The sequence below is a fragment of the Lepisosteus oculatus genome, chromosome 24 (genome assembly GCF_040954835.1).
Source record: "Lepisosteus oculatus isolate fLepOcu1 chromosome 24, fLepOcu1.hap2, whole genome shotgun sequence".
Lineage (NCBI taxonomy): Eukaryota > Metazoa > Chordata > Actinopteri > Semionotiformes > Lepisosteidae > Lepisosteus > Lepisosteus oculatus.
In genome coordinates this window covers 13,192,395-13,214,546 of record NC_090719.1, presented here as the reverse complement: position 1 = coordinate 13,214,546, position 22,152 = coordinate 13,192,395, and the positions used below count along the sequence as shown (strand labels likewise).

General features: G+C 39.7%; 1 protein-coding gene and 1 long non-coding RNA gene across 2 annotated transcripts in view; one reads left to right on the top strand and one right to left on the bottom strand.

Moving 5' to 3' along the window:
* Positions 1-22,152, top strand: part of LOC102689638 (olfactomedin-like protein 2A) — a 104,598-nt gene that overhangs the window by 81,696 nt on the left and 750 nt on the right. The window lies entirely within an intron of this gene.
* LOC107079879 (uncharacterized) overlaps positions 18,637-22,152 on the bottom strand; it is a 33,734-nt gene continuing 30,218 nt past the window's right edge. The window contains exon 3 of the long non-coding RNA XR_001480785.2: positions 18,637-20,399. This is a non-coding gene — a long non-coding RNA (uncharacterized lncRNA). The remainder of the gene's footprint in view (positions 20,400-22,152) is intronic.

Sequence of the window (22,152 nt, the reverse complement as noted above, 5' to 3'; positions counted from 1 at the left end):
TAGGATTGATCTCCTGACAAAGAAATGTATTCAATCAGCTAGCTTCCAGATTGAAAAATGTGAAACTGCTTCTCTTTGTTTATACACAAAGATCAGTTATGCCCAAGTGTGTCTCACTGTAACCTGGCTTGTCTCCTTAATTGGTGGCTTAATTGGTGACTGAGACAAATCCACCTCTCACCCCCTCATACCTCAGTGTATACTGCTCAGTGTAATTCAGACGTATACTCACTCCCTTACACATATATTGTTCAGTGTCATTCAACAGCATAATGCGTAAGCTTTAACAGCATAAGGCTTGGTGCACATTATGATGACAGTGTGTGCTAGGAGTATCATGGTTTATTCTCAAAAGGGGTCTGATCTGCGGAGACTTCTTGCAGAAAACATTCTTTAGTGCTTATCTAACACTTTGGACATGGAATGATATTTACACAACATTGAAACCTTACTGTTTACAATGATACCCCTTGCGTAAAAGCTGGATCAGCATTTGTGTGAGAACAATCTTTTGTAACGCTGGCATCAGTGTTGTTCCCTTCAGTGGGTGCTAAAACGGCTGTTTTATACTGTGGTATTTCATGTTATGCTTGGCCAGCTGTTGTATGTAAAAGGGAATTTGATCTCAGACGGATTATGCGGTGTAATAAATACTTTGTTTTTGCAAAGTCTGTCCATCCACTTTTTAATCTCAACAAGAAAGGGGTGCACAAGGCAGGGTGCACCTTAGGTGGGACATGAGACCGTAGCAGGGCACACACAGACGCACACTCTCATATCAGAGCCAATTATCCCAGAAACCAATTGACAGACCAGTATGTTTCTGGACTGTGGGAGGAAACCAGAGCAACCAGAGAAAACCCACACAAACACAAGGAGAACTGGGCCCCAGTGCTGCAAGGCAGAAATGATAACCACTGCGCCACCATGCTTTTGAAAAGTCCTTAATGCTGCATATATTGAGGGATGTTTTGATTATGTTCAAACCATATTTAGAAATGCATGCATGGGATATTGTTCCTCACTGTCCCCTATAGTCCAAAGTTAACTCTATACTGAGTAATCGCACTCAGTTTACAAACATTTGTCACCAAATAATTGGCAGTGTCTGAACAGCAAGGACCAGCTCAAAAGAGCAGTTTACTTTCAGTTCAGCACCTGCCTTGTTTCTTGAACTTAGAAGGCACCTAAAAAGAACTTCTGCCCATACCATTTGAACCAATGAAGTCACATTAACCTTTCCCCGTAACGTACTTAAATTTACAGGATGATTGCTCTTCTATACTTGAACACCCAATGGAATGAGTTCAGCATTTATTTTTGTACTCCAGGAGGCTCTGATTAAAGTAATAGTTAACAATACAAGAGAGGGAAAGTTTTAAGGGAAACACGCCTTCAGACATTGTCAGCATGTTGTAGAAAACATTGGTGCACGCAAACCTTTTCAAAGAATTCACATTTCCTTTCATTCCCCCTCGTGAAACAGCCGGAGTGCAAGCAAATAATCTAAGAATCAATTGCCGACACATGTACCATGTGCCCCTGAACACGTGAGAAATCTTCTGTGAGAAAAGTGGAGATCTGATTTATCACCAATCGGGACTATCACTAAAACACTTTGAGGTCTCTTATATACTGGTTCTGGCTCTTAGGCGAGGCTCAGCCAAGTTTCCTAACCGTCAGTGGAAAAAGAGCAGACTAAAGACCAAACCCACTTTTTCCCCAAGGTGTTCTGAAAGATTTGATAACTGAATTATCTGAAAGGAGGTACAGTAGTTCTACATTGACTCTTCATTCACTAAAAACACTGAGACTTGCCCAAGCCGTCTCTCAGAATGACAGTCTGCTTTGTTTCAGTTTTCCCATTACAAAGTTCACAGGTTAGCCTGCTTGAGAAAGTGCTGAAACAAACAGCCCCAGCATTTTGATGAAGCCATTCCTCGGAGGCTCTTGAAAAAGCTGGATGAGATCCTTAGACCACAAAACTAAAAAAACTGAAGACACTGAGATCCTAACATTTTGGAAGCCTTGCCCTGCAACACTTTTTTAAAAAACTTTTTAGGAAACTACCTCTGCAGTCAAGACAGGCAGCTGACCCTGAGCCTGTGGAAAACTAAAGCAGTAATATGCTCTTTGATCCCCTCGGTTTTCTCAAAAGGCCTCTTCTGCTCTCTCAAAACCCCAGCACATCTGTGAGGAATTTACGCACCTTCAAACAACATTACACGCCATCTCCTGCAGCCCTCTTCTTAAGCCAGAGACCATCAAGCACTTTCACGCTCATCTCACCCAAGCAAGTCACAGGGCCTAATGTAATTTAAATCAATTTCACAAGACTCAGAGACGAGATGTGGAAAATCCTTTAATCCCTCCTTCTTACTTAGACTGAAAGGGATTAGACTTTTAAAATCAATGTCAGTGACTATGGTGAACTGTTTGTTTCATACCATATTAGTTATAAGAATGGCAAACTCTTCAATCAAAAGGATCCCAAAGCACAAATCTTTGGTTTGCTTACAGTTGTTTTACATTTTCGGACAAATTCCCTCCTCTATTTAGGCTTCCAATTCAAGAAAACTGCTTGTGCTTGCCAGTCATCTTCTCACAAAGATCCATACTGATTGAACTGAAAATTGGACGGATTTCAGATATCAACAGCTGCAATAACGTTTACCTAAAAACCCTTGAGAAACTAAACAGTCACCCAGCTTCTGATCAAAAACGAATTTCTGGTTAATTAGTACAAAGAGGGCAGCACAGTGGTGTAGTGATCGACCAACAGTGCTGCCTCACTGCACTGGAGCCCAGGGTTCAATTCTGGACCTGGGGTGCTGTCTGTGTGGAGTCTGCATGGTCTACCTGTGTTTGCGTGGGTTTCCTCTGGTTTGCTCATACAGTCCAAAGACATCCGGGTAAGCTAACATGCCAGCAGACATATCACCCTGCAACTGACAACTGGCAACCCACTGAAGCTAAGCAGGTGTGAGCCTGGTCAGTACCTGGATGGGAGACCTCCTGGGAAAGCTAAGGCTGGGAGAGGTGTTAGTGGGGCCAGCAGGGGGTGCTCACCCTGCGGTCCATGTGGGTCCTAATGTCCCAGTATAGTGACGGGGACACTATACTGTAAACAGGCGCCGTCCTTCGGATGAGACGTAAAACCGAGGTCCTGACTCTCTGTGGTCATTAAAAATCCCAGGGCGTTTCTCGAAAAGAGTAGGGGTGTAACCCCGGCGTCCTGGCCAAATTTCCCATTGGCCCTTACCAATCATGGCCTCCTGATAATCCTGGTGAGTGTTCTGGCGCACTATGGCTGCCGTCGCATCATCCAGGTGGGGCTGCACACTGGTGGTGGTGGAGGGGAGTCCCCATTACCTGTAAAGCGCTTTGAGTGGAGTGTCCTGAAAAGCACTGTATAAGTGTAATCTAACTGGCTTCCGAGAAAATTGGCCCTAGTGTGACTGTGTGCCCTGTGGACAGGCATCCCATCCATGGTGTATCCTGCCTTGTTCCCAATGCTTGCCAAGATAGGCTCCGGCTCCCTGTCAAACCCTGAACTGGAAGAAGCAGTTAGCAAACTGTGACCATTGTACATGGTAAGATATCCCCCAAGCTTCTCCTTATTTCACTTGGCTGAACTGAGAGTTCAGGGACTTGGTTGGATTCCTTTAATCCTGCAATATGTGTTTCAAAAAACCACATACTGTTTTCAAGATGTGTTTTGTATTGTTTCTTAAAAGCACTGTTCTTTGTGATAACGAGTGTCATGATTTTGGCATCTAAGTTATGCAACACCATCTAAAAAACTTTCAGCCCAGACAGAATGGTGACCAGTGTCTACATTTCTACTTTGAATGGTAAATTATATGAGAAATAACATCTTTCATATTTTATCGCTGAGATCATCTGATACATAATTATATAGGAGCTTTAATTTTTCCAGAATGTCTCAAATTCTTAAGTAAACACCTAATGAGAGACTACACTTCTGATCTCTCAGTAAGCATCTCTTACAACAGCCTGGATGGGCAGACAAATTTTTAAATATAAGATAAGAATCATCAGGTGAGTAAAGCAGGGATCATCACAATTGCACCTAAATCAGGGATTAAAGGCTAATTCACTTGGACACATCTGTAAATGTGTTATTACTTTCTTTACATGTTCATGTATTTCTACTGTGGGTCTCTTACAGCTTCATTTCCTGTTCTTAGATACCAGTATCTTTGGAGTTGGGGCTGACTCTATAATCCAGCGGTGGTTAACAATGACCACAGTTTAGCAGATTTTATCAAATGTGTTTAAAAATTAAAATAGTTGATAATTTCATACGTTCAATTTAGTCAGGAATGGAAACTATTCTTTGAGATCTGCAAAGTATTAGAATGTGGGTGCTTTCGTTATTTTAACTTAAATGTGTCTCTCAAACTCTTAATTAAGAAAACACCAAACTGTAAGTATTAAGAGGGTGATCGTTTAAGGGTGAGCCATGCTTTTCCTTGTTGGTCACTCTTGCTAGGAACTGAGCCAATCATCACAAAGCTACAGTAAAGGAGGGAAACTCTCCGTTACACAGCCATTTGCAGATTAGAAAAAAAAAACGGATTAAATGCAGGAGGCAGTGGGTCACCCACCCATAGCAACCACACCCAGTTATGCACATTTTAAACTGATTAAAGTGAAATTTGATGCTTTCCTTCTTTTTAGTATTTGTACTAAATGTATCCCTCTTCTGGAAGGTGCAAAGTAAAATACATTCATAACATAAATCCAAAACCAGCGACAGTGCTGGGTATAACTACCTTATAGTAATGAAAGCATTTGAAGCTGGTCATCAGTGTCATTGTGGTGTGATGATGAGATCATGTCTGTAGTTTGCAGCCAGTTACTATATACAGTTGTCACAAATCAGTCTGCATACTGTATACTGTACACTGGCCTTTTGAGGTTGCTGGTAATTGGATCTGAGGCAATTATAAACAGTGGTAAAGACCAAATGTGATTCAGGTGGAGTTTGTCTGCATATGGCTTTGATCTGAAAAGTCTGCAGTACCATCCCATTAAGAAATTTACAAGGACCATGAGTGGAAGGAATAATCTTTCATTTACACTGAGAGTATTCATTTACCTATTAGAACTGAAGGAAAAGCTGTTGCAGTCTTTCTAACAGGGTTCATAGAGAGACCACATGCAGGACAGGAGAAAAATTAGATTTTCAAAAGTACATTCAATACATGTTAGAGATTTTAATTTTCACATAATGGGGTTTATTTAAGATGTACAGTAGCTGTTTTTGTGTGTAATGCTTTATTTTATTTTATTATAATGCCATAAAGTAATTAGATATGCTGCTTCAGTGTGTGGTAACTATTCTAAGGCTTACATTTCCTTCCTATTACCTTTAACAAGAAACAGTTAATTTTCTGAGACAATATTGTAGTTTACAGTGGTGAAGTCTGTAAACCTGTGATGTTTACCATTACTTTTAATTGCCTATTCCTATAGTTCTTCCACTAAATCTACTAAGTTTTACTAATTTATGTCAGACTGTTTAGTGCAAGTAATTACTTCACTTTTTATTTTTTAATGGATCTGACAGGTAGTTACATGTAAGGTTTCCAAAGATCTAATCAGTTTTTTTTATCCAGAAGATCATAGCATTGTACAGTAGGTACTGCATCCTCAAGATAACATGACATTTTCCTTTAAAATACACTAGTATCCTGTATACCTGCTCAGTTTCTTATCAGACACGATGTCATGGCTTTTTCTTGCAGAACAAATAAAGGAGAAATTTTATAAGTTTCAGGATCTGTTCCAGATAGTCTTAGCCTGACGGTTTCTTTACATTGATGTTACAGCAATACTGGGAGATGGAAGAGCTCACTATAACTGACCATACGCAATTCCAAAATAAATCTTTCTCTATTCCCAGGTACTGTTTACTGCAATGGAAGAAAAATTCCATAACTGACCAAATATGATACATTTAAATAAGATGAAATATATGTCCTGATTCTTCCATCAAATACACTGATCTCACTTTTCAATTCATTTCTGAATCTGTCTCCATTCCATACTGGAACCCAGTACTTTTTGGGGGAAGAGGAGAAAGTGTTGATGCATACTGAGCTATTTTTCCCCAATGAGTTAACCGACTGTAGGTTATTAGCAGTAGCCAAGCTTTGGTTGTGAAATCAACTTGTGTCTCTGCCAAATAAGCGCACGCTCTGTAACACTAATCATTACAGTGACAGCATAAAACGTTTCTTTAAAATCGTGACACGAAAGGATTCTAAAGGAAGATCGTGGCTTGAGGCAAGTTATTATGACGTAGCAACTGTTCTCTTGTGAAAACTCCACTGGGGATCCTTAATTGAATCCTTAAAGGCTGTAATGGGAATAGGATCTCAGTTTAGGTGTCTCCAATGTCCATAAGCGGGTATCAGGATCTGTTTCAATTTCTTACCTCGTGCTCCACCAGCTTCATCTGTCCACATTTCCAACAGTGATCTGGTTGTCCTCTCATCCAAGAACTGTTCCAGCCTAACCTTGCTCAGCTTCCGAGACCTAAAGAGACCAAGTTTCATAATGGGAACTCATGAGCCACAACTTTCAATCAACCAAACTGATAGAACCCAATCAATCTTTAGACGTCAGGTGAGTGAACAGCACTCTAGCCCAGACATTTCTTACTTTGCTAAGTATATATTTACCATGGATTAATTTTCCCCGCACTGGAAGATGACAACACATTTTACAGCGCCCTAACAAATCTGTGAATGTGGATCGCACCCTACTAAGCTCTACCCTGGGTTTCAAAAATGTGGCTGCATTACAGGTGGAAATTTTCTAATAACTGGTATAATAGCACCTACTGTAGGTGTGTCTCCACTTTTGCGGAAAGTATTCCAGCTCATTTTAACATAAAGGTGGGACGTAGGAAATCTGTCAGAACACAAACTCACACTTCTGCTCTGCTGGATGAGGAACAGTAGCTGGACAGCACAGCTGCAGTAGTGTGGAGAGTCAGCTGCCCTTACAGATATCAAAGAGCCCTGTCATGGAATCTGGGGTGAAAAATGACATTTTTCATTGGCAAATAAAATATAAAGCAATTTGTCCAGAAATGATTGAAAGGGCCTATATATTTTTTTTTCATTTTTTTATGGGAAAATATACAACTATCACTTAAAATCTCTGCCCAACTCTCCCTCTTTCCACTCTGCTCTGTGTTATTGAGAGCTAGACTCCCAGGCCTTGGGTGGTCTGAACGCAGTGTCCCTGATGACTCAGTGAAGAGGGTAAAAGATCTTCACCCCAGCTCATAGGCTGCGCAGGCTGTGTGGTCTAAACTCTCCTCAATGACCCTGGCTCATTTGAGCTTCATTCTCTAAATTAATAATTTTGCTCTTGGTTTTCCAGTAGGTCATGCGTTCTTGCTTACCCAAAGCATGGGCATTCTTTGAGGAAAGAAACACCATAAAGCAAAAGTCATGACCTTTAATGCTTACTGAAAATCCAGTAGTTAAGACAACATTATCATATGACAACAGTATTAAAACTGGATTTATGAGGACTAGGCCCATCAGAACTCTAAGGCAGATGATGGGGTTGTGAGAGGGATGGAAAGTGAGGTGTACTTAGAAACCTGATACTTGTGCTTATGTGGGAGCAGAAGTGGGTGGAGGCAGGGCTGTCCTCCCGCCAGAGCTTTCCTTAAAATTAAAACAGTTGGGTTTGACTGCAAAATAAGAGGAGGACCTGGGGTTGATTTTGCCATTTAAATGAGTGGGCCAGCTACTAAAACCTGGTGCTTAAGATGGTGACAAGACAGAAAAGAAAGGCAGAGAAAAGAATCCTATAATGTAACAGGCTTTTCTCTGAAATTGCTCCCATTTACAGCCACTACAACCTTTGCAAGAGCTGTTTTCATGAAAACGATTTACTAAACAAATGGTTAAGGAAGCATTTAACAGGACTGTATGCAAGTATGGCTGTACTTTCAAATAAATCACTGGAATGCTACACAGTACAGTATATGCAACCTACAATCCCAAAAAGCTCTCAATTTGATCAACTTTCATTATTTTCTTATCTATCTGATTTCAGGACACCCCTGCACCTGAAGCTGGAGAGGATAAATGACAGTGAGCTTCCCAAGCTACCACTTTACCTCATACTTAAACATAATTTGCACTAATTTGTGAGTAGCCAGACAGGCTAACACAAATCACTGTCAAAGCCCAGGACAAGTTAATGGGCAACTGTGCCTGAAGCAGCCCAGGCAATTTAGGTCCAGTTGTAATAAGACCTTTGGTACAACAGAACCACATCCGCAATGTTATAGTTATACAGCAAAATGTAGTGCAGAAGACAACTGTCACATAAAAATAAAAAAATATTTAGTGTGACATTTTACATCATTCTGTTTTTTTTTCCACTAAATGTTTTTCCTTCTTGCATAAATGCAGAAACACATTTCTATGGCAATCTTCATCTGAAATGTTATCATTTTTTTAAGCTAGCCACTATTCTTTATAGGTCTGCATTCTGTAATTCAAAAGGTAACAGCTAGACATTAAACTACATGGATATGAAGAGAGAGAAACAGATTACATTAATGATAACACCTGACAACGTGTCCCTTAGATTTGATTGGTGAATGTGAAGGATTGGCTGCTCCTGTACAGTTATTTGATCAAGTCAAAATTACGATCGATGTGATTAATAATACTCAAAGTTTTTTATAATTGATGAAAATACTAGTGTACAGTTTGAGAAAAATATTGATCGTAACACATGTACAGTAACTACAGATTATGTCCAATCCCAAAACAGGGATAGGACCCAGGTTTGAATCTGTGAGATTAACCTGGGCCAGGAGTGAGTGTCTTTACTGCTTTAGCCACTCAGAAACTCCCATAAATATATTCTTTGATTAATGGTGGACGTATGTTTCTAATTTCTTTTGGAAAACTTCAGGGTTTGTGGGTTTCACGCTAGAATACCTCCATACAAATAGTCAGGATTCCCTCAATGGTGGCCGAGCAAATGTTTTCTGGCTTTCATGTGGTGTTTATTCTCCGTTGTACAATGTAGGTCAAAAGGGAAGGTATTCCTTCAGCAGCAGGGAGCAAGTGAGATCATTGGGTGTGAGGTTATGTTGCATCTTCGGGGATGTTCAGAGGTAAATGAGATCCCATCTAACTAACAGCTGGGGACAGTTCCAGATACATCCGATCCCCTTTCACCGTCTGGCTGAATGGAAACCAAGCATTGGGGACCCATCTTGAGGAGACATCTGGACAGTTTATGGATATACTAAGGGTCCACCTTAATTGGAACCAAATGATCGCCCCACATTTAACTACTTTTCATTCCCACACCCCCAGAACATTAGAATAAAATTTAGGGTTCAAGCTCTGACTGAATTTCTGCTCAATATACAAATAAGTTGGAACAGCACTGCAGCTCCCAAATGGCTCATTCAACACAAGCCTTTGCTAGGATGGGTCCTTCAGCCAAGAGTTCCAGCCTGTGTTTGTGACTAGGAGCTCAGCCCACATTGGTGCAAAACTGGCTGCACACTGCTGGGGTTGGGTGTGGTGCAGGGAAAGCTCTGTTTGCATCAGACCTTCAGGGTTTCCCTGGGTGTGAGCTGGCAGAAATGGACTCTCCCAGCAAACAGGCTGCATTGCCCCACCACCATCATGGGCTTCTGGTGTGGGTAAGCAGAAGAGGCTTGGCGATGCACAGGTCTCAGAAGTTAAACTCTTCCAGGCCAATACTTAACCGGCTTCAGTAAGAATGGTCCATTTCAAATCGTAAGCTATAGTTGCTGAAGGTTCATCATAACCAGCTTGTGACAGAACAAGGAAAGACACTGCTTTTGTGTCACTGATGTAAAAAAAGAATGTTAAACAAATTACATTGCAGACTTCTAAAGTGCCTGACTGTTTTTGCAGTCTGTATTGTGCGGGGAATAAGACGACAATAGCTGTCTGATTTATATTTTGTATGACCAAATACCAATTCTTGGATATTTCAGGCTTCTTCCCCAGATTTCGATACAGTTTCATGGGAGGAAATGCGAAGTTTACGTTTTCATCAGGGTCAAATGTACGAGAGTCATAAAGCTCATAATGTACCAAACTACTGTACTGTGTAATGGCAGTCTATTTTTTTACCACGTATTTACAAAGCAATAGATCTGTAGCCTTGAGTTTACATAACTAAGCGCTGTAAGGTGTTACACAAGACTAAGGAAACACATCTGTCTCATACTTTGGCAAGTAAAACAGTCACAGAGTTTTTTTCTCCATCATGACAATGAATCAGTGTTTTCTTCTTTTTTCTAAATACTTTTTTCTTGGTCTTTTGTTTTCCAAAGTAGACCTCTTGGTGTGTGGCTTTTTTCCCCACACAGCAACTCAGAAGTCTTCATTACTTATCACCATCTGGACAACTGGACGCAAGGCCAAATTTGTGTACAGTGACTAGTGAACATACATATTGTAACACTACTCCAGCATCTCTTCAGCCTCCCCTAGTCTCATTTCCACACCATCTCTCTATAACTCCAGGAGGGCGGCAACTTGTGATACCAATAACGCCTCCTCGAATACCCCGATGACAAGTAATTTAAGATTTTGCTTCGATTTTCTAACTTTCAACCTGTATTTAAAGATCCAAATGACTTTTCTGCATTGAGTCACGGATAAGTTCAAAGTAAAAATATTCTGTTAGCACTCTTCCTTAAAAACTACTAATTGTTATCGTACCAAGGATGTCACACTGCCTGTTATTTTTTAAAACAAACTCCCCTGGTACCAGTATTTATAGGTTTATCTCCTGTTTTATGGTAACTTCTTTCTAGTTTAAACCTTAAAACCACATCAGGAGGACCACTCAGTCATTTTCAATATGAGACGTGATTGCTAAGCATTTTTCTTCTTTTGAGATTATTTTAATTCCTTTTAGCTTATTGTTTTTGGCTTTTCCAAACCCCTGTGGAAAGGAAGAATTCCTCAGAGGGAGAATTCCTTTATTCCTGTCCCTGTAGCTAAGCCACATTTAATTGCATCAATTATTTGGTTGGTTCCTAACTCATTAGTTACGAGATTTCAAGAACTAAAATAGACAGCGGAAAAGAGTATTGACAGCAGTGCCATCATATGGACTTCATAAATGACTTCCTATTATAACAGGCATGAATAAAAATTCAACAACTGCAGCCCTTGAACAAAGCAGAATTTCTGACCCTAAGAATCCAACATCAGGTTTAAATAGGCTCAGGCAGGATCGCAGCCTGTAAAAGAAGAATCTGATTAAAAAGATTTAACATTAATCATTTATTTTATTTTGCTTTTTGCATATCTCAAGGGTGGGATTCTCATTTTAGGGGTCTGATTTTTGTTTACCATGCAGTACTACTAACTCCAGAAAAGTCTGCCTTTGAAAATACTTTTTAATGCCCATTACTATGTAGTACAAAGCCAAGATTTCCCTTGATAAGGCAATAAGAATATTTATCGCTGTAACGCTTCCATAGAAAACATTACCTGAGATGTAAGTACTTGTCTATAACTTTTAATATATGTTTAAAAACAATTAGTGTACAGAAAACAATGTCAATTTTCTACACATCCATGTACATTAATCCCATTACTGCAATGCATTTGTTTAGTATTTGCTACATTTTTTCAAGTTTTACTAATCAGCAATTCCTGTAAGAAATTTACACTTCACTTTAACACCTCTTTACCATCATGGAAAATCTTTTCCTAAAATAACTATTTAAACATTGTTTATTAATGATGTGATAGTAAAGGAATGGACACATTTTTGAAAGAGAATATTAAACTTCTAATAGTGTACATTTAATACTAATAATTTATTTTCATAAATCAAATTATACTGTATGTAACTCACTGTGGAAATACAGTGTTTCAATGCAAAGGAAAAATGAATTTAAAAATAATCAGTTTTTGTACTTTACACTTGCATGTGAAATTAATTTTATTGTTTTACAGTTAAAAGCACGTTTTTAAAGATCAAATATCGCACTCATTTTGTGATCATAAAAAAACATATCTGCCTTTGAGATAAATCTATCCCAAACTTGAATCGCCGATCTTAATTGGATGCAACTGTGTAGTTGTGGATGCTAATTCAAAACATTCTTCTCAGGAAACTGTGCTATTCCTGGCTTTCTCTGCAATGAAGCTACAAATAAGTACAATAAATCGCTACTATTGTACTATTCTCCAAAAACATGAAAAGGTGTCATTTCACATGTCCTGTACAGAAGGTGAATAAGAACAAAGTACAGAATTTAACTCATAGTTAAGAATGATGCAATTCCATGAATCACCTGGTTCTGCACAAAAATCTGCGACAGTGAAATTTTCTTAACATTCTCTTATCCAACTTATTCTATATATTCCTTGTAAAAAACGCATAGAAAATCTGAGCCCCTCACTTATTCCATTTACATACATATTTGGCAGAAGCGGATTACAGATTAATATCCTTCAGTGCCAAATGATGATACCCTTTCTTATACTTTCTTTTGATGACATCATCTGGCAAATGTATCCATTAATGAGTTGAGTTGGACATAAAATCAGACTCGGATTAAAGACAAGTCTAACTCCAACATGGCAATCATGTAATTAGTACCGTAATTAGTAATTGAGCATGATGCCTTCATCAGTGATTTGATGATTAGGCATCATCTCATCTGCTAAAACATTCACCCTGACTAGACAATGATCTCTGCAAAGCTGGAGGTGGCCAGCCTGAATTAAGACCATGAGTGGGTTATGCTGTCTAATTAACTCTGAGATCGGATTAAGTATCCATGACTGGCGACTCTTGAAAGTCTTGACTGGAGGCTAACCAGCTCCATCTGTGTAATGGGACATCAAATCGCTCCAATCTCGCCGGGTGAAAATAGGCAGCAGGCCTTAAATCGCACTGTTTCAAAGGGAGCGTGCGAGTTTTTGGTGTCTCATGTGGCTGAAACAAAATTTGATCCTGCCCTGCCAGTGTTTGAAATGTTTGAAAGACGCTTGAATCAGTCCTGGGTTTAAATGAACCCTTCCGTGGGTCTCTTGTTTCTAAACCAGATCTCTGGGATTTCTGAATTGGGGTTTTGCCCATCCCTTTGTAGTAGCACATGATAGGGATTAGATCAGAAGACCAGGAGTGAGACTTACCCATGACCTTGCTGCTCCTTATAAGGAGCAGCATAAAACAGAGGATAAAAATGTGACCGAGAGCAAACAAAATTTTGCTTCTCTGAGGTCAAGATACACAAAGCACAGAGTCCGGGTTGAGTTATGGATGTTCACTGTCTGCAATCTTTGAGGATGTAACAGGATAAGGTTTTGGGATTAATTAAGCATTAACAATCAAACAGGTATGGTGTACCGAATGACCTTCTCTTATTTTTACCCCTTCTTAATATTCCTATGCTCTGCCCTATCAAATACTTAGAGACACCCCTAACTGTGCATTAATTCCCCACCACAACATGAGTTCAACTGCACATTCACAGATACTGTATATGTGGAGATTCCATATGGTACTATTCACTGGTCATCTTTCAAATACTGTCCCTTCAATTCAGTAGCTTGTTGTGATTTGTGTATTACGACTGTCTCGTTTTCCATCTTGCAGCTCTTTGAACCGATGCGTTTCATCAACCTCTCGTGCCTTCCTATTCTTCAGCACAGAATAGCAAATAAAAGGACTGGTCTGCTACTACTTTCATGTGTACTTGAAATCCCCAGACCTCCTGAACCACATGCCAGTACGTTGGTCAGCCTGGGAAAGAATGTGTAACATATTCTAACATTTTGGTTAACGGACAAATAAATGGATGAATGAAAAAAGCTTCAAGTACCTTTTCATAACGGAAGAGTTAATTTTGTACCAAAATTTGCCAATCAAGAAACCTCCACCATGAAATAAACAGGTTAGTCCATGTAGTACAAACACCGTAGTGTCGATTGCTCTTCTTTGGGATTATGTTGGTTAATAGCAGCATGCTACCCCCTCAATTACAAACCTGGGGCTTTCAATTAATTTAGAAATAGTTTTTATTGCACCTCATTCAAAGAGTTGGGGAGTAAATTTAAGATTCTGAATTTGAGTCTAAATTTAAAATGAAAAATCCTGCGTTAGAAATTATGTTGGGCACTGATTCACTAATGTTCCATTACTATTTAATTTAACACAAACCATTTATGTTTTCCTCCAACATAACCAGCACTGAAGTGACTGCAAGACATCAGTGGTAAGTAAGGTTTACAGGGGATTGTGGAAAAACAGTTAATCCAGAAGTATAGATATAGGTTGCGTGACAGAACATAACTCTTAAAAGGACAAGGAGGGAAAGATTTGCAAAGCCATCTCTCAGAGCAAATCCAAACCTCAGATTAGAATGCCCTCCACGACAGTTCATCTCTGCTAACAGTCATCTGTTCCTCTTTAATGGAGATTAACTGTCCTGAAAGAAGCATTACTGTGCCTCTGTATACACTTTATACAGTAATGAATAGATTTCCAAAATCTGTCCAGATTAATCCTTTTATCCATTTCTGACATCCTTTCAAATCTCTAGCATTCATTTTCTTTTTACAAAGGGACAGTTGCCCTTTTCTTTATGCACCACACTGTACATGCGGTCTCATATCCGATAACCTACACTCCTAACCCCTACAGCCCTGCTCATTGCTAACGTATTGATTTACAGACCACCCTCCATGTCTGCCACCACCAGGGCAGCAGCAGCAAACAGACTAGAGAGTGACCAAAGAGCAAGAAAATAATGTTTTGGTGCACAAGAGGGATTGTACCACAGCTCCTGTGTGAATTAGACAGGCTTGTGTGGGTTGCTTCCCCCAAAAAAACTGAACAATGAAATGAAAGTATGTAACCTTTAAAGTATGTAAAGGTTACAAGAGTTTCATGACTAAAATCCAAGAATCTTAAAACAGAGAAGTCGATTTCCATAGGCGCCATCAGGATCTTTGGTAGTGCTTGTCCTGACAGAGGCTAAATAATGTTGCCATGACTTCCTCATAAACAATTTGCAATATGATATATCAACATGCACAATCGTTCATAGCCAATTTATACAAATGACATTCCAAGCACGCTCTTATTAATAGTGGTTTACTGCACTGCTCAGAGGTAGGACGGTGTTATTTAACCTCACTGAGGTGAATTCTTACCGGAAAGTTTATTTTAAAGAGTTGTGCCCTATAAGTCAATGTACAGTTGAATTGGCTTTAGAAAAGAGAATGGAATAAGCTGGGAGTTGATTTATGCCATCTTTTCAGCCATGAAGTTGTCGTGTTTATGGAGGCGTTATGACAGTGTTGTTTAGCCTCATTTATGGAGGGATTAACAGAAGGTACTGTATTGGTGCACCTAAGGACCCTTGCACCTCATTCACATACAGTATAAAGAATGCATTGCATCCCGGCCTTCAAATCCCTTTACTGTTCCTGCCTTAATTGGCACTGGCAGAAGCAGCACAGCCCTGGGCTTTGGATAGAGTTCTGTGATGCATTGTTCTGTGAGGTTTTATTGTTTGCCTATTGCGTCCTTTACATCTTAATTTTGTCAAGTTAATCAGCTTAGCTGGGCCGCAGCGACAGTCTGCTGCTTCTGTTTTGTAACACTTGGACCCTATTGTGGAGGTGCAACCAGAATGTTAACTCCCCGTCCCTCTCCAGCCCGGTATTCAAAACACCCCAGCTCCAATTATTTCTGTATCGTAAGCTCCGTTGTGCAGCGATTTCCAGGGTGGCTGCCATTTCGACAGCTCAGCCCTTCACCCGCTAAATCCGCTGACGAGATTACACTAGCGGAGAACCCCCGGTCGTTCCCATCAGCACAGCTGTGCAAAGAGGGGCAGCCGGGCGAAAAGAGGATTGATCCATCCACTCCTTCATTAGTGTCGTCGGAGAAGTGGGGAAAAATAAAAAAATAAAGTCCCAAGCAGGAAGCCTGAAATCTGTCACCCTCAGACTGCTCTCCAGAAGGCAAAGGTCACCAAATTTGGTTTACAAAACAATATTAAGTGCTTGTGCATAGACAGTTCACAAATTGAATAAACTGAATTTATTTGAAAAGGTAAATCATGTTCTAGGCATCATGGCAAAGCAAGGAAGAAATAGTCATAATTCCTACAGATCCATTTTGATGAAGTGCACAGTTTTGGGGGCCAATAAAAAACTAGGGAAATTTTGTTAGAAAGGACGAGCTAACAGCTGGAGAAAGCACATAAAACACCTGTGCAGAAGTTCCAGGCTGCTGCCCAGCCATGCAGAAGGGAAACTCTCCTGGCCTAGATGACACTCCATCTGAGCTACAGCAGGCAGTATGGCACACTGCCCCTTCCTACTGAATTTTGTGATGTTTTTACTGGACACCGCAATTTTACAAATGTTTCCGACTTCCTAAGATAAGACTGCATTACAATTAATATCCGACATGCTTCAAAAATAGTTCAGCAAAGGAAATGCAGATGCAGTCCCTTCTGAGGGCCTTCTATTCTAACGTCCAGCCCTGTTTAAGGACTGCGACATCCTTAAAATTAGAAAAATTAAAAATCAGATGTTCAATCTAATTCACGAAGATTAGCAAGTAATTCAGGAAAGACTTCAGGAACACGCTTTAATAGGAACAGCATCCACAGCGTGAAAGTATAAACTGTTATTGACTTTCTCAGATGTACATACAATAATACATTTTAAAGTCAAAGTATTTTGTCCTTTTGTTATGCAGTTACAGTACTAACATTTCCATAGTAAACACTAGAGAAATATATTAGTATATAGAATTACAGTCTCATTCTAGTCCCAAAGTTCTAGCACAGCAGGATAATTGGCACTGAAAGATTTTTCATGTACATTTAGGGTCCCTTGTACAGTATGTGTTCAAAAATGGATCAAAGTCAAACTATTTAGTGCAGTTCCCTAAATCTTTCATAGTACCCATTTCTAATCCAAAAAGATCATGCTTGAAGAGATCATGCAGATGCTCCTTACAATAGACAATCGGCTCTGCTAACTGTTTTGAGGTTAAGAATGCTGTCTCAAAAGACAGACAGTGCTTACCAGACAAAAACACAAAGACCTTTATTTTATACTTTGAATATTACTGTAATTTTCCAAACAGTGTATGTCCGATTCACAGAGGGTAGCATCAATAAGATGAACTAGTCAGAGTGACTCATTTTAAATGGAAAAAGGGATTAAACTATCTTGTAATAGCAGCCCATTTCACACAATACTTTCACTGTGCAGTTTTACCTAAACTAGTACATTTAGTTTCCAGATAAATTCAGCCCCAGAATCAACAGAGGGATCTGTCTGATGTTCTGCTCTGATAAGCTTTTGCTCTCTGTGTTCCAAAAAGCCAACACGTCTTTGGTCAATGTTGGGTTCTAGTCAGTTGCTCTGTTGATTATAAGGGAACCCTAGGTTGGTAAACCAAAGGTCTTCCATTGAGAATGGAATTTGGTTTAACTTTGGGCAGTCCTGGAAACACAGGCTTAGAAGAATTTGAGAAATGCATACTGTAGGTATGCTGTATGTACACATATGTACACATTGTAGGCGGAGCAGAGGCACTGTGGCTAAAGATCCACACCTGTGGCTGGAAGATTGCCAGTTCATATCCCAGGGCTGGCAGAGGAATCCTACTTTGTTGGGCCCCTGAGCAAGGCCCTCAACCCCAGCTGCTCCAGGGGTGCTGTATCAATGGCTGACCCTGCACTCTGACCCCAAACTTCTCTCCCTGTGTGTGTCTCATGGAGAGCAAGCTGGGGTTGCCAATTCCTAATGCAAAAAATTGTATCTAGCTAATAAAGTGATCTTATCTTAATTCTTTACAGTGGGTATCGGTAGCCAAGGTCCTGAATAATGCTAGAAACAATGTTATGAACTCCATTTCATCCACAATCCTGAAAACTCCCCTCTCATCCTGAAAAGGTTTATACAGTATACGCCTGGATGAGCAGGAAGGGAAATCTGATCATCACTTGTCAGTTGCCTTTATGTTCTTATCGTGAACATAACTAATCTGAACAACACAGGCACCAAGTACTCTTTAATACTGACCCGTCATATAAATAACACGTTTGTCGTTTTTGATTCAAAACCCATTGAAAAACATGGTCAGAAATGCAAGTGAAGTTGAAAAAGAGACTGTTCTTCCAATCATATCAGACACCAGCCACAGGCTGTTTGTATTAGCAGAAGCTGGTATGTTTTTCCACAGCAGGCCGCACTTCCACATATACCTGAAAGTTTGTTTAGCAAGCACAAAAAAAAATGTTTTCTTAAGAAAAACCACTACATTAGCAACAGAGGATAATCTTAGAAGTTCACCCACTGGAAGAGCTTGTTTGTACAGTATATGAACCTTTTATGTGCTTCATCATTTACCAGAATTAAAATTAAAGTTCAAATGAAAACATTAAGCACTACAGCATAGAACTCCATCTTCGTGTGTGGTAGCGGTGAGGATTTTTAGCATTACTAAGAAATGTGCTGTTTTATTCCTCACAATTGTAATTTGAGTATGTATTTGAGTATGTATTTGTATTTATGCACATCACTGGCAAACATCTGTTTATTGAAAGAAACACTGCATTTGTTATTGTAATATCGCTTAATATTTCATTTCATTTATATAGTTAGACAGGATGGCTGTCTCACTATGTGAGCTACAAAGAAACTTGAGTCTCTTAATTTGTAAAAAAAATGAATGTACAAAACAATCCCATTTGATATGAACAAACAAAAGTGATATGTTTTTTTAAAGGCCTCAAAACCCATTACTGGTTTCTTGGCGCCAGAGTCTACAATATGGTATGACCACTAATTGCAACCTAAAATATTGGCTGAGATGTGTAACAAACATTAAGTGCATTAGCTGCACGGGGTTATACATTGTTATTTAATGGAATAATTACTCATATATCCAACTAAAGTCATTGAATGTGAACATTTCATTCGGAGCCAGTAATTGGCCTTTAACACAAAACCAGTAAATTGGAAAAACATGCCTTCTGCTTTTGGCCTAACAAATTTTCACAACATAATTCATATTCAGCTGATGAATATAAAGTATGAAGCTGTTAAGCCCCCATAATTTCTTCAAAAAAAAAAACCCAGCACAGTTCTAAAAAAATTTAGAAGTGGCTCCAGAGTGATGCCTGTGGTTCACAACTCGAAATGACAAAACCATTGCACAGTACCGAGGTTTCAGGAAGACAAAGTAATTGTCAACTGAGGTAAACTCCAGCCCGACACAATCAACAGAATTAAGTTCAAGTGCATTACTTTCAGCTGTCCACTCACTTGAACTTCACTTTTGTAACCCAATGGCGAGACCCTCTAACACTGGCTTGTGAATTTGCATGAGGTGGCTGAGCAAAATTCAGAGTGTGTATGGATTCTGAACCATGGTGTTTGCTCGATTTTGTTACATCCAGTGTCAGTTGCAGAACAGGTCAAATCGTTTACCTGGGAAGGTAACGCTTCTATTCAGGCTTCATAGACTCCTAATAGGAGATCTTAATGGGGACCAAGCACACCATTTTCCAAAAAGATCTTGGGGAAAAAGTGTTGACCGCATCCTACAAACCAATTAAAATCACAGGATTGAGAATTGTACCCAGTATATTCATGCAATTCCTATCAGACAGTCTGTTCTCTCGATGTAGCATATATTTCTACATGGCCTTTTCAAGATGTCTTTCAATAATGCAGAAGTACATCCTTATCATTTCCATCATTATGGTGGAGCTGCTCTATAGGATTCAGTGAGGATCCACAACAGAACATTTCACTGCAAATTAAATGCTGACAATTTGTGTCTAAATTGAACTTTGCAACCCTACCTAGCTTGGGTTTGTGCCACAAGCAGGCATTCCAAGCACATAAGGTTAGAGGAAGGTATTTTTAATACATTTGACACGGAAACTGCAAGTGTCTCATGAAGAGCATGGCGACTGTTAAAAATGGTCTACATTTGTTGGTATGCATTTTCTTCTCAGGGGGCCCTTCAGAGTAGCACACCAGGACCAGGATAGCAAATTCCAGCTGTGCAGATTCCACCAGGGCCTGTAAAGTCAAGCTTTCAGAAAGGACACTGCCTGTAACTGCGCCTCCCTTCATTGTCTGCACAGGTGCAGCCTGCAGAAATTCAGCTTGGCTAGCTCCATTGGGTATCGCTTCAACTCAAGTGGCTTGGCTGTTTAGCTACAGGGGGTTTGCACTTTGATGTCCAGAGGCAGAAGGGAATGCCGGACCACCCTCTGTGGCCCCTGAGAGTTACAAGTGGCTTCTTTCCAAAGAAGAGTCTGGGTACCTCTGTGTAATGTAACAGGAAAAAAAATTCAACACCACTGTGGCCCTTTTCAAGGAATTAACACTCATCTTGATGTCTGGCATCTATTAAAAGTCAAGTGACATGGCTTACAAAAATAAACGAGAAAATACTCAAGTTTCATTCCCACAGTTGTTCTAATTATCTGTGATGTGAATAATTTTATAGTTTAAGAGAAATACTGTATGATTCACTCCAGATGCCATTGGAGAGCACGTCTGAGGAACTAGAGCATATCTTTATTAAATTGCGAGAGTTTCATGTGAAGTCAACTAAGCACAATTTTAAATGGGATTTCCATTTCCAGAGTCTGACAACATTGCTCAATTTGACTTAAGTATTAAGGGTTTGGTATTTTATAAAAGCTTATTTCATCTCTATGGTTTTGCGAGTCATCTATCTGTTTTCACAAAACTTAGTAAAATGGGCAGCAAGTTCACAAAATACGATATATACTGTACATCAGATATATGCAGCTTCATTTGTATAACAATTTTTCAAAATAGCTTCATGAGATCAGGAGATTATTGGGTTGCATAACTGAGCAAAATTGTGTAAGAAACTGAAAAAAACAGGTTTCCTCTGGTCTGTATCACTTGAGGATTACATGACGTTCTCCAGATAACTACTAAAAAAGCATTTTAGAGAAACAGAGTCAAATTGAAAAGACAGGTGAATTTAAATCTCTAAGCACTTCCTGCACTTTAAGGCACATGAAACCTGTTCTTTAATACACAAACTGCCTGAACTCACAAGTGAAACATAAATTAACATGTAAAATCCATCAAAGTTTTATATACTGTATGTGTAGTCTCTATTTCTTGACCATCAATAAATCATTCTGAGGCATGTTTTAAGTGATGTACTTTAAATTTGTGATACGAGACGTATGCACCATTTTAGCGGTGAAAGCTCACCACCCAAGGAACAAATGTGAATCTGTCTTGTCATCAGTTATACCAGAGAGCAAACACCTGGCCTCCACTGAATGAGAAAACACATGCTGCTACAAAATGTAAGAAGCCGCTGGATTTGCATGGTCTAGTACACTTACAGTAAAACTGGAGATATGACTTAACCTGCGCACTCAAGAGCACCCCTGAAATTTAACAGATTCACCTCTTCTTGGCAGGGAAAGGTGCCGAGTTTAGTGTCTGGAAATAATTACACAGCTAATTACATTAATTACTGCAGTCATGTTACAATCCTCACAGGTGGTGGACTCTGCAGTAATTACTTAAAGGGCCAAGTGGACTCCTTATAATTCAAATCTTTGTCCTCTTCAGTTGGATTTGCCCATCTCTTAGAAGGCCCCTTTAATAATAATAATAATAATTGCTTACACTTATATAGCACTTTTCTGGACACTCCACTCAAAGCGCTTTACAGGTAATGGGGACTCCCCTCCACCACCACCAATGTGCAGCATCCACCTGGATGATGCGACGGCAGCCATAGTACGCCAGAACACTCACCACACATCAGCTATCAGTGGGGAGGAGAGCAGAGTAATGTAGCCAATTCATAGAGGGGGATTATTAGGAGGCCATGATTAGTAAGGGCCAATTGGAAATTTGGCCAGGACACCGGGGTACACCCCTACTCTTTTCGAGAAGAGCCCTGGGATTTTTAATGACCACAGAGAGTCAGGACCTCGGTTTTACGTCTCATCCGAAGGACGGCGCCTGTTTACAGTATAGTGTTCCCTTTGATTCTGCAAATGGAGAAAACACCACA